Source organism: Peromyscus leucopus, chromosome 15, assembly GCF_004664715.2.
Source record: "Peromyscus leucopus breed LL Stock chromosome 15, UCI_PerLeu_2.1, whole genome shotgun sequence".
In the NCBI taxonomy this organism is placed as follows: Eukaryota; Metazoa; Chordata; class Mammalia; order Rodentia; family Cricetidae; genus Peromyscus; species Peromyscus leucopus.
Window position 1 is genome coordinate 57,379,420 of NC_051076.1, and position 13,660 is coordinate 57,393,079.

General features: G+C 45.3%; 1 protein-coding gene across 2 annotated transcripts in view; it reads right to left on the bottom strand.

The window, feature by feature from the left end:
- The window catches only part of Ctse (cathepsin E), a 31,646-nt gene extending 20,453 nt beyond the window's left edge, over window positions 1–11,193 (bottom strand). Inside the window, exon 1 of one of the 2 annotated variants that reach the window (XM_028876482.2) lies at window positions 10,938–11,192. The gene's annotated coding sequence lies outside the window, so the exon portion shown is untranslated. Of the gene's footprint in view, window positions 1–10,937 lie in introns of both variants that reach the window. The other variant, XM_037211430.1, reaches the window with a different exon arrangement.
- Window positions 11,194–13,660: the final 2,467 nt, after the last annotated feature.

Genomic DNA, 13,660 nt, shown 5'->3' on the forward strand with positions numbered 1-13,660 from the left:
TCCATCGAAACATTTGTTTAATGAGAGAGAACTTAGTACTAAACACTTCCCCCCCACACACACACACAGCTTGGTTTTCTTTGTTTTTTCAAGCCTCCTATTTTTGAGTGACTGGGAAGCAGGAAGACTGACATCCTCAGCATTTCACCGTGGCACGAACTCAGTCATTTGAGTTATTTTTACAACCACCACCAGTTGTATTCTGGGAAATTGACTTTTAGACCAGAAATTGCACAGCATGGCCAGCAGAGGGCGCAGGCACCATGCAGGTTTCCTGTCTAGACGCGGCCTCTGCTGGCTAGCACGTGTGTGCTCTGCTTCCCGAGTAGTGAGTGACTGATACCAGCTTACAGACTTGAATGCAGACAAAGCAGGGTTTGAGTTCCGCCACGTGGCTTGTGATACCATGGCTATGTTCTGAGTGTCAGCTTCTTCAACTATAAAAGAGGAAGTATGTGGGCGGCGTGGTGGGGTCACGCCTGAATAATGTCAGCACTGGAGAGGCGGAGACCAGAGGTTCACAGCGAGACCAGCCTGGTCTACATAGGAAGTTCCAGGCCAGCCAGATCAAACAGGGAGCGAGGGAGAGCAGTCCATTGGAGGAAATCACATATAAGAGAGCAGTTAAGATGATGCTATTCCAAGACGCTGAGACATGTATCTGATTAGATTCACCAAACTCCCCTGTGGAAAAGCCTTCAAATGGAGGTCTTGGCAGGCTTCAGTTATTTATTCACAGGTTTGGGGTACACAGTCTCATTGATCTAATTTCAGAAAAAGGAGCACTGAGGCCCCAAGAGATCTCTTCCTCAACAGGCACGATTCAGGTATAGCAACCTCAAGATTGTCTGACTAAATTTAAACGTCATGGTGGTTTGAAGGAGAATGGCCCCCACATGCTCATGTATTTAAATATCTGGTCCCTAGTTGGTGGACTGTTTAGGAAGGATTAGGTGTGGCCTTGTTGGAGGAGGTGTGGCCCTGCAGGTAAGGGTAGGGGTGGCAGTGGGGTGGGGGCTTTGACTTTTCCCTAAAAAGGCAACCTGTGCTCTTTGAATGAGCTTTTACGGAAAAGCCAATAGCCTATACTAGGCCCAATCTTCCTCTCTCTGCCTGAGGCCTGTGGATCCTGATGTAAGCTCTCAGCCACTGCTCCAGCGCCATGTCTGCCTGCCTGCCGCCATGCTTTCCGACATGATGGTCATGAACTCACCCTCTGAAACTGTAAGCGAGCCCCCAATGATGTTCTTTCATAAGTTGACTTGGTCATGGTGTGTCTTCACAGCATTAAAACAGTAACTAAGACAAATGTATTCATGCCTACTACTGTAATGTATGGGATGACGGTAGCTTGAGCGAGTGCGCTCGGTAGACCAGGACAGAAGCGGTGTGCAGAGAACTGTTCTGTAGCTGGAGCCCAAAGGAGTATTATGGGTTAGATAATGGAAGGAGGTTAGGCTCAGGGAGGACACCTACAGTTTGTCTTACTGATGCCCAGTACTGGGCAAAGTGCAGCAAGTTCAAGGTTGTGCACACGGAGCCATTCATGACTGAGAGCTTAGAAACAGCTGGCCGTAAGAGGTGGCTCAGTGATGTTATCTGTGAATGAAATGCTTTGGGAGCAGAATGAAAAGACTCTAGGGGGAACCTCTTGGACACATTGCTCAGATGAAAAGGTAGAACAGAATGTGAGTATGTTACTATTTATATAAAAGATGAAAGATACATAAAAATATAGCACACACACACATGCACACACACACACACACACACACACACACATACACACACACACACACACACACACACGAGCCCTGAGGTAGGAAAACACAGGTAATAGCTTAACAACTTGGAACTTCACTTGGCTTGGGCTATATTCCTTTTCTAACAATGCATCTTAGGACACCCACCTCCCCATGCCTGCATTAAACTGCAAGTGCACCCCACTCGGAGAATGGAATAAGTTTGTTTTCATTCAAGCAGTGTTCCAAGAACATATCTTGGTATATGAATGACAGGGACTGATCCAGTCGGGACTGATTTTGTGTTCATGTGAGATAAGGCAAACTGTGCCTTCTGAGTGAACTTTTAGGAAAACATTATTTACCTTTTTATATTTATGCATAATTGGCATGCACAGGATAAAAATCAGGTGCATTATGGGAAGAGACATGCACAATGAGCAAAGGCTTTATGTATGGCACACTCCTTAGTAACCAGACTCTGCCTCCTAGACCCCTTAAAGGAAGGCCCCCACAGTAACCTGGAGTACTCACCTATTCACTTAGATAGCTTGCTGCTATTCTTTTAATTGATTGATTGATTGATTAATGTGTGTGTGTGTGTGTGTGTGTGGGTGTGTGTGCGTGCGCGCGAGTGCATGCCACAGCTGCTGGTAGAGGCCTGAGGACAACCTGAGGGAGTTGGTTTTCTCCTTCCGCTATGTGGGTTCCAAGGATCAAACTCAAGTCACCAGTCAGGCGTGGCAGCAAGCGCCTTGTGTGCTGAGCTCTCTTGCCAGCCCCCGTAATTCCCGTGTTTGGGGGTGGGTATCTTTGATAGACTATCTAGGCTACCAGATGTGCCTGTGTGAAGTTGTTAGATATATTTTCATGGTGGGCCCGTACAGTAGGCATTGTTTCCTCTACTTTTCCAAATGAAGAAATTGGGGTTCAAAAACCCCAATAGTCATACCACCTTGCTAGCTGTACAGGGTCCAAACGCAAGTGTCAGTTTTCCTCTTACTGTTCATTTTTGCATTTGAGTCTGCCCTGCCCACCCCCCGGCCCCCATTGGTTCATCCTGCTGTGTCTGCAGCTGGAATGGGAAGGAGACCCTCCAAGTATTGCCGACTTTGAGACTGTGTGGGAAGTAACCAGGACCTGAGAGCAGTGAGTCACCTTCTAGTCCTGGTGTCATCCCTAACTTACTAAGCAGCCTGGAACAAGGAACTTCCCACCTCGGAAAGGCAAAGAAAACCTACTGTTGGGGGAATCACATTTGGTTATTTTGGAAGCTTAGTCCTTAATTCTTTATCACTAGAGTTAGAGGACATTTTTCTAAATAAGAATTTGTTAAACAACTAAAAACAATGTGGTAGGGCCTGTGAAGTAGCTGAATAGGTAAAAGTGATTGCTGCCTAGCCTGAGGACCTGAGTTCAATTCCTGGGTCCCACACAGGCTAAGGAGAGAACCGACTCTCTGAAATTACCCTCAGACCTCCACACAAGCCCTGTGGTGTGGGTGTGCACTGGCCCCACCACACACAACAAATATATTTTATAAGCAGCAACAAGCTGGTGTTGCAAGCTGGTAATCCGACTGCTTGAGGGGCTGAGACAGGAATGTGTAAAGATCAAGGCCTGCTGGTGACTTAATTGGACCCTGTATCCAAACAAAAAGTGAAAAAGAGGCCTAGGAATACAGGTCAGTGGTTGATTGTTTACCAAGCATGCCCAAGGCCCTAGGTTCAATCCCTAGTACAGAGAAAGAGAAACCCAAGCCGGAGAAGCTACTATTTCCTCGTGCCCCCAATTTCATAGACTGTGCTGGGCACTTCTTTCTAGACAGCATGGTCTGTGCTGCATGGTGGGCAGAAAACCCCAAGTTTGTTTTCAAGGACTGGGGGGTTCTGCTCACTCAGGAGGTGGCTTCCGGGGTGAATTCTTGCTGGGCTGTCCTTGAAAACTGCGATCTGGTATCTGACAACGGGTAACAGCTCTAACTGGAGAGCCCCGCTATCTGCTGAGAAGACTGATGTGGAGTCCCTTGTCCTTCCGCAGCCTGCAGCCTGCCTACTGAGCCCGCCTGGAGGGTGCTCCACCCAAGCTGGGCAGCCCTGGAGCCCTCTTTATGGCTCTGACAGCCTCTTTCCTCTTCAAAGTGCACCAAGCCTGCAGGGTATTTCTCAGCCTGCAGGGTATTTCTCAGCCGAGGCTGACTCAAAGGTAGCTGAACCCCTACACCTATTCCCCAGTGCAGGCTGTACCCATATTTCTTTATTAATTGTTTGCTGGTGGCGCCTACAAAAGCTCATGAAAATAAATTTTCCAAAGGTGTTAGAATTCCTTGTTCCAGATCTCTGGAGGGTAAATTCAAATACCCTGAAGTCATTATTTCTTCTCAATGAGTTTTATGTCAAGTAAAGATGATTTTGTTCAACTAGGCTGAGACACAAATTAATTCACTACTGATCTTTCAGGCTTAGAGGTTTAAAAAAAAAAAATGTACCTGGTCTGCGTATGAGTTCCAGGACAGTCAGGGCTATGTAGAGAGACCTTGTTTCAAAAATAAGTAAATAAATAGTAAAAATAAAACTGGATCAGGAAACATATACTTTATGTACCTCCCTTTGACATTTGGTTCTGGGACTCTGAGCTGGGGCAGGGAAAGGAACAGAATCACTGTTTATGAGGCTCTGAAAACCTGTTCGTTAGTGTTTCTATGAGTAGTCAGTGCCTCCCCAAACCCAGTCAGGAGCCTTGTCTAGACCCCACAGCTGCAAATAAGAGAGGAAATTGTCTTATGAGGACAAAGGCCTGGGGCTGAAGAGCTGGCTCAGCAGCCGAGAGCCTGGAGGTCTGAGTTCAGTTCCCAGCACCATGTGCAGTAGCTTACAACTGCCTGTAAATCCAGTTCCAAAGGTCAGTGCCCTCTTCTGACCTTCACAGGCATCAGGCAGGCAACACACACACACACACGCACACGCACACGCACACGCACACGCACACACACACAATAAAATAAGTAAATCTAAATTTAAAAAATCACGTGAGGGGCCTAACCTCAAAGGTACTGGAGTAAATACAAGTCAGAGATGTTTTTTGTTGTTTTGCTCACACTTGTTATCAGTAACTCCCAGCTTCCAAGACACTATGAGCTGTAGGAGCTACCCCTGCAAAAACAGAGACAAAAATGCTCTTAATTTGGGTGTCAAAATAGTCCCAGGAACACTGTGGCATTTTTGGAAATCACTGAGCAACATTTATGTGAATCTCTATCTAGACCTGGAGTCTTTCAAAGCAGGGAGCATACAGTAAGCACTCAATAAATGCAGGCTAGCCAGGACATGCTAAGGATCCAGGTTTTGCTGGTTTACACTTCTCTTGGGGCTTCTTGGTGGCTCCCAAAGCTGCAACCTGCTTTCCTGACAACACAGGAGAAAAGTGCATGACCCCCCCTCTCCTGCTCTACTGTCCTGAAGTCAGAAGAATGAGCTCCTACAGATGTCCCATCCTTTAGGCAAAGCAGGATCCGACTGAGACCCTGGCAGAGCAGGCATGGCAAGGATGCCCAGGTGTGCGGTGTCTTTGGTGAAAGCAGTGGGGGCTGAAAATGGAGGACAGGGAGCAGACCGCTGCAGAGGGAGGTGTAGAAGGCTTGGGTGGGAGGTAGAGCATAGAGGCTGGCCCAGCTTTCTCCAGGCGATCCGGCGAGCTGTTCATAAGAGTTGACACAGGTAGAAGACGATAAAGAAAAATGGACTCTCTCGGGTGGTGAGAAGGTAGGCCAGGCTTTGGGTGGAGGACGGGAGGACCCGGGACTCGGAGCTGCTCAGTGGCAGGTCCTCCCAAGCCACCAAAGGTGCTTAGGCCTGCTGCTCTCTATCCCTCTTACCTTACAGCGCCTGCACATCTAACGTGCTTGGCTTTGGGTTTCGAAGGGAGCTAAACACAAAGTAACTCTGAGGAGTGTCAGATGTCACACGGCCTGGATGAAAGTGACATTATATAAATAGGAATCTGGGAAAGTAGAGATGGTCTAACCCTTGCTCATCATTTGTCAGAGGAGGTTTTTTTTTTTTTTTTCTAAGCCACTTTAGCTACAAGACAGCAGACATTACTAGAAAGGTCAAGCTTCAAGACAAATGAATTTTGTGGCCACAGAAAGGGAGATAGTCTCGGGACTGAAAAGGAATTTAGGGCTGTCTTTCATTGTCAGGAGAATTCTTTTACAGGTTCAGAGTTCTCTGCTCATTCCTCTGCCCCTGCCCTCCTCAGTCCGTGTCTCGGCTTGTTCAGGGACCATTTCCCTTTCATTTCCCTCGGAGAGGCCTGACAACCCTGGGGGAGGGTGTGGAAGCCCCTCTACAGCCTCCTCACACCTACCTCTTCCTGCCTCTCCTCTTCAGTCTCCCTTTTAGTTCAAGATAGATTCATTACAGAGATCATCAACACCCCCCACCCCTGCCCAAGAAAGATGTTCTGGATGAGGTGGTGGATGCCTATAACCCTAGCATTCTGGAGGCTACGGCAGGAGAACGGGAAGTTTGAGGCTAGCCTGAGCTACCTAGTGGGGCTCTGTCTCAAACAAAAGTAAAATAGAAACATGAAGAATATGCAAATCACCACTCACAGATAATTATTCACTTCTGATGTTTATCCCCCCCCATCACCGCCCACCACGGACATAGACAGTGTCCAGAATGGACTGCTCAGTGGAAGGAGAGCAGGAATACACAGAGGTGCCTCACATGTAAATTCAGTGGAGTGCGCTTGCATCCTGCTCTGTGTTGATGCAACAAGAACCCAGTAAATGCAGGTTGATTCCATGTGAATTACACGTGAGATAATTGAACCCCAAATAACAGAAAGTGTGTGTCTCTGGGTATAAGCCCACTTCAGTCATAAAATCACTCCCAGGGAAAAGGAGATTTTCCGAGGCAGCGTCTTATTTTTGTGGAAACTGCTGCTGGCGTCACAGATAGGCAGCTTTGGAGTTCCAGATGTCAGAAGTACATTTCCCACTGCAGACTGAGGGTACCCGGTCAGTACGTGCTGGCAGCACCAATCTCGTAGTGTAGTGCCCAGCGTGCTGGTCTGCAGATAGCTGCGGCACTGTGTGGGCCAATTAGAGTCAAGAAGTGACAGACAGACTTTAGTTCCTCTTTAAGTGTTTGTGTGTGGAGGGGGAGGGGTGCATGCGTGAGCACGTGCTGGTGTGTTTGTGTGTAAGAGGCCGGAAGTTGACATCCGGTGTCTTCCTCTACATGCCCCACTTAATCTCATGTATTTACTTATTTTGGTGTGTGTGGTGTTTGTGCACGTGTGTGTGCAGGTGCGTGTGCCCACATACACATGAGGAGACTGGAAGAGTGTGTGTCCTGCTCCATCACTCCTTGCCAGATTCCCTTGAGGCGGGGTCTCTTACTGAAGCTGGAGTTAGACCGGCCAGGCGGCCAGCAACCCCGAGCATCTCCCCCGCCCCAGAATCTGCCCCCACTAAGTGCTGGGTTAGAAATATGGGTCACCATGCTCAGTTTTAGGTGAGTGCTGGGGCTCCAACTCAGGACCTCACCCTTGTGTAGCCAACTCCTCAGCCCAGACTTTGGTTCCTGGACCAGATGTCTCAATACCACACTTCTTGCCTCATGCCTCAGTGTCAATCATGTGTTTCTAAAGGTTACGGAAGTTCATGTTTACCACACCTTTTCAAATCATGTGTGTAATCCGAATAGTGAAAAGACCATAATATTCTTGAATATCACAAACCTTTCTTTCCAATATGGGGGGAGGGAGGATCTGATAGTGACTTTTGGAGCGTAGAAGGGCTAGTCATATGACTCAGAATTAAAATGAGTTTTCTTTTTCTAGTACTTTCTATTTTGGAGAAGTTGCTAGCAATGTCAAAAGTCTGGCATCTGTTCAGCACAAGCAATATATATATTTCAGGAACAACACTTTGATCAACTAGGTAAAATTTTCTTTTTTTTTCTAAGTGTCTTATTCTTGATATTTCTCTGGACACTCTGTACATGAGCATTTAAGTTCTGCTTATGGTAAAATTTATGTAGTAGGGATATGGCTCAGGGGTATAAAGAACACTTGCCTGGCATGCATACAGGAGGACCTGGTTCGATCCCTAACACAGAACAAAACAAAACAAAAATCCACGCTGACAAAAGCCAAACACAAAAACCATGATGCTTACGTTGTCACAGACTTGACTTTCAATATCACGACAAATCAGAGCAGGGAAAACGTATTATTAAATATACATTCTCAATAGTATGGCCTTGGCTTATACTCAAGAATCTATGTATTTAATAATGCTGATGCTTTCTAGAAGAGTGCTCCCCGTGCCACTGGCTTTGTCAAGTCCCAGGGGTTTCAAACAGATTCTTCTGTCCTCGGAGCGTCCATGTTTATTTGACCGCTCTGTTGTCCTGTTTTAGCCGAAGTCAGGCCGTTCCAGCTGACGTGATAGGATTCACTAATGTCCCCAGAACTTTTAGATATATTATTTTGCACAGCCTTAGGATCTTTGGGAAACTTACATTGAAATATAATATGATTGTTACAATTTTCTTCAGCCTTGTGTCCCTATTCCCTCAAATGCTAATAGCCTAGGTTTGGTTGGTTTCTTTTTTTGTTGTTGTTGTTTGGTTTTTTTCCTGATAATCTAGTAAAAATCTGCATAGTCCTTTTCCAGCTATATATTTTACTATGGAAACAATTTTTGCTTGTTTGTTTGTGTTTTTTGTTTTTGAGACAGGTAGCCCTTGCTGTGATGGAACTCACTCTGTGGACCAGGCTGGCCTCGAACTGAGAGATCTGCCTGCTTCTGCCTCCAAGTGCTGGGATTAAAGGCACGTGTCACCATGTCTGACTAACTTTTAATGTTTATATACAGACAGATTTGTGCTTTGAAAATATGCCTAAGGAAATTAACTGTTCCTCTGGCACAGGAGACAAACCTCGGTGGTATCTAACATTTCTTTTAATATTAAAAGTGATTTCAGTCAACAAATTGGTATATGCTGTTGATTCTTTTTAGCCAAAATGTGTGGATTATTTAGTGTTTGTATTTATTTTCTGGGTTAATGTTCTGCTATGATGCTATGAATCTTCTATAATGTCCATAAATGAAGAAGATTCTTGTTAAAATTTTTTTTCTTCTTCCTCTTCCTCCTCTTTCTTTTCTCTGATTGGCAGCACTGGGGATGCAGGGCTCTGACACCAGGCTAGCTCTCTACTCCGAAGCTACATATCCTGAGCTCCACTTTGCTCATTTTGAGACAGGGCCTCTCCACATTGCTCAGACTGTCCTTCAACTCATTCTGTAACCTACTCCAGCCTTGGACTTGACAGCCTCCTGCCTCAGCCTCCTTCGTAGCTGGAACTACAGCCTTGTACCAGCAAGCCTGGCTCCAGAACTTTCTTGAGATGCTATTTGGAATGACAAATATTATCGTTGACAAATATTATTGTATGACAAAAATTATTGTATGACAAATATTAAAAAAAATTGTTGACAACAGATTTGTGTGTCTGTCTGTGTTCAACAGCAACATGCTCATTTTCCTTATCATATAGAATCCGATTGGCAACATTAGTAAATAGATATTTCCAAGACAGATTTGAAATTTGAAACTGTTGATATTTTGTTTCAGTTTTTTCGCGTTTACTGGGGAGAGAGGGAGGGTGCTGAATTCTTATCTTTGCATGCTAAAAATTTCTAGTTTTCCAGTTGGTTAATTTTCCATTGTTCTTGTTATTAAAGAACTGGTAAAAATGTAGATTCCTTTGAAGTCTCATATAGTAAGATGCAGATTCTATGCGGTTTGTTACCGTCTGGAAAAGTTATTTGTTTATTCTATTTCCCAAGACTTTTAGCCTGCATTATCATCCATAAAGTAAAAACTTCTTCCTTGAGGGGAAGTTCTCACCAAGGGCATGTGCATGACCTGTATTTCCATAATGTGGCTGAGGATTCGACTTTTTCGCTTTTCTAAGTCTAGCATTTATTGAAATTCCCAGTGATGGTTGAGGATGGGACGCAAAGGTGAATTCACACTCTGCTCCTATTTCTAAGACACATCTGTGTCAGCAGTTTCCAGCTGCGCTATTTTCTTTCCATGTCCACCTCGTTCCCTGTCAGACTTAGTCAATAATTCAAATATTGCTTCTTTTCTCTAGACAGGTTTTCATTTTTTGTTTTGGGGCTAACATTATTTTTCTTTTCAATGCCTTGAAAGACACACCATATTAGCCTAGACATATAATATATATATGTAATAGTTTATATTAGAATTTGTAATAAAAATAAGTAATAAGCTGTGAAATGTTACCAGCAGATATTTTGTTTGTTTTTTAGACAGTGACTCACTGTGTGTCCTGACTGGCCTAGAACTCGATATGTAGACCAGACTGGCCTTGAACTCAGGAGATCACCTGCCTCTGCCACCCCAGTGCTGGATCAAAGGAATACAGCAGCCCTCCTGGTCCCACCGTATGTTTGTCCTGAAGAAGTTTCCTTGAGCAATGTGTTGATAACAGCTGTGGATCAACTAGCAGTTCACATACAATGCACTCTAATTTAGGAATGAAATGTAGATATGTAGTGGTACATGGACATTAATTACAATAAAAGTGAGTTGTGCCATAATAAAAATCTTACAGACTCAGCTAAGTTGAGGACTTAAAGGCACCATTCAGACCACGTGACCTATAATGCTAAACCTCATATTTCATCGGTACACAAACTAATAGGGGATTAAAAAGACATTTAAATACACATAGCAGGGCATGGTGGTCTATGCCTGCCACCCCTGCACTAGATAAGAAGACTGAAGGAAGTTCAAGGCTAGCCAGACCTACATAGTAAGACCATGTCTCAAAAAAAAAAAAAAAAAAAAAAAAAAAAAAAAAAAAAAAAAAAAAAAAAAAAAAACCCAAGCAATCAAACAAACAAAAACTTCACAATCCTCGCCTAAGCTCCTCTGTGGGAAGCATTGGCAATTTCTACAGCAGTTTCTACCGGCAGGTCTTTAGCAAACTCACTCCACTTTAACTTGCAAAACAAGTGAATGTCAGCCTTCTTAGGAAAGGTCTGTTTTCCCCTGTCAGAAGATTATCATAATAAATGGATTTTGTTGGATGAAGCATCACCTTGTCATTTACCAGAAAAATTTTGTAATAAGATGATACACCCCTTACCTTTGAAGTTACCAGAGAAACGAAAAAACGTCAAGAGTACAGTTTTCTCGTAGAAAGCGGATGGCCGGCTTGGAGACCACGATCTGCGTGGAAACACCAGTTTCGGTCTTGGCTAACTCTGACCTTAAGCAACTCTTATCTCTTGGCCACCTCAGCTGCAAATGGGAGATAACCGCGTCTGATCCTTCTAACTGCTTCTGGAGTCACACGGGGGCACCTCCAGTTCTGAGGAGCAAATGAGACTGTGAGATGGGTGAGCAGTGTTTCGGCACTTACAGGAAACGTGACTGCTTTCTGAAATAAACGAGAAGCGGGTTTGAAAGTCAGCTAAAGGGAGCTGGGTACGGTGGTGTGCGCCTGTAATCTCTGCATGTGAGAGGCAGGCACACATACAGCAGCGATTTAAGGCCAGCCTCGGCTGCATACTGACTTGAGGCTAGCCTCGGATACATGAGACCTTGTTTCCATGAAAATTAAAGCAGTCAAATAAAGAATACGTTCAGAGTCAGTAGAGGGCATTATTTCTGTAACACAAAGTCTGTCCCTGTGGAACCAGCTGCGGCCCAGGTGCTGGTCTTACATGGTCACCGGTGGACGTTTGCCGGAGCTCGCAGGTCTGACAGCCAGATGCACTTAGAACACCAAATGTTAAGCCGTTTGTCGGCTGTTTGCAGATAAGCTACCACACAAATTGAAAGTCTCAAAGTGAGTCTTTCAGGCGGCTTCAGTCAATAAGTGGACTCCATGATAAACCTCAAGGGGACACAGGAAATCTATCTGGAGAAGTGAAAATTTGCGGTAACAGTCGGAAGGACATTCAAGTCCTAGACATGGTGAGGGCATTCACTTCAGAGGGAGCAGGGAAGGTGTACCTCAACATCTCTGCCCTGCTTCTAATCCCCGCTGGGTATAGCAGCACATCTGTGGCCGAACTGAGGACAGAAAGGGGACAGTCCCATCCTTCATTCATCCGTCAAGCATTTACGGAGGACTACTATGTCCCTGCACTGGCGTAGGTGCTGGAGAGACGAGTCTTAGGCCACACAGAACTCTTGAAATCTACTTCATGGACCTGTCACACTCTGTCTTCCCTTTTTTTTTCTTAGGATCCCTCCCTTCATGCTCAGGCACCCTGAGGCTCACCTCTCACCAGTGGTTTCGGATGCTCACTGAAGTAGAAAGGACCACAGTGCCTGATAGCACGGTTTGTGCCCGGCACCCTCTTACCTGGAACACAAAGGCAGCTTCATGCTTCAGCACCAAGGCTACTTCTTGTCATTCAAAAACAGCTGCCCTGGCACTTGGAATACAGAAGAAGGAGGATTGTGGGTTCAAGGCCAGCCTGGGCTTTGTATCAGACCCTGTTGAGAAGGGGAGAGATGGCTTTTCTCCTCTCTGATCCCACAGTCCTTCCTTTGGAGCAGGTCTCTTTAACACTAACTTTTAATCTTTTGCCATGCCTGCTGAGGTCCAGTGGAGACGCCCCCAGTAGACTAGGGTAGAAGGGGGTAGGGTAGGGTTGTAGGTACCATGTCTGCCCCTGCTACTCATGTCTCACACTGCTGGAGACACAGCATACACTAAACCAAGTTTTGCCATATTGGACTTTTTTTCCCTTTGATTTTAGAATTACACTGTGATGGTTACATCCATCAAAGATGCTGTCCTTCCTCTGCTCAGTTCTCATGGTCTGGTTTTGAGCATTTTGGTTTCCTTGTTCTTTGTCCCTGCTGTAAGACCTCAAATCTAGCTTCCAGATGTTATTTGCCTCTTTGTGTGTTTAAATGATTCTTGATGTTATTTGGATGGAATTTTGTTATAACTAATTTTCCAAAAGACTTATTGCTATTCTTGAAAATTGTATTGTTGACAGAATAATACTAGAATAATATTGATAGAATATTGGTAAAAGAGCTCTGGGTTCTTAGATCTGCCCCTGCATTCAGTCTCCTGTGAACCACTCAATGGAGCCTTTGGAAATGCCACTATGTTGTTGGAGACGCTGTGAGGCGGTAGCAGCCATCTTGGTACCCCAATGGGAATGCTTTGACTTTGTCCACCCTCTGAAAGGATCCCTGGGGCTCCCGGGGGTCCCAGGTACACCTTGAAAACTTTGAGACCGTCTGGCTTTGGTGCCCCAAGAAGCAATAATCGCTGGAGCTTGCACCCACAGGTTAGATTTCCTGCAGCTGCCTTTGCCTTAGTGTGTCTGAGGAGCTTCTCTCTGGGGATGTTCGTCCCGTTTAGGTCACTGTGACAAAATACCTGAGGAAAACAACTGGGGGGGTACTTTGTCTCAGAAGGGTAAGTCAATGGTCGGTTGGTTCCATTACTGTTAGTCATGACAAGGCAGACACATTATGGTGGAAGAAAACTGCTCACCTCATAGTGTTCGGGAAGCAGAGAGAAAGCCAGAGGAGATGTCTGGAACAAGGTATACCCCCAAGGACGCACTTCCAAAGACCTACTTCCTCTAACGAAGCCCTACCTCCTAGCTGTCCGTCTGTTCAGCTGTGAACTCATGGGTGAATTAAGCCATTGATAAGGTCTGGGCTCTTATGATCCAATGATCTTTTAATAGTGCCACCATATGAGGGCCACTCTTTCAGAGTATGAACCTTGGGGGTACATTTCACATCTATTCCAGGACAGGTGGGTGCTATCTGTGTGCAGAGTGGGATCATACAGCTCTGTTTTGTGAGGGAAGAAACATGAAAGGCCCA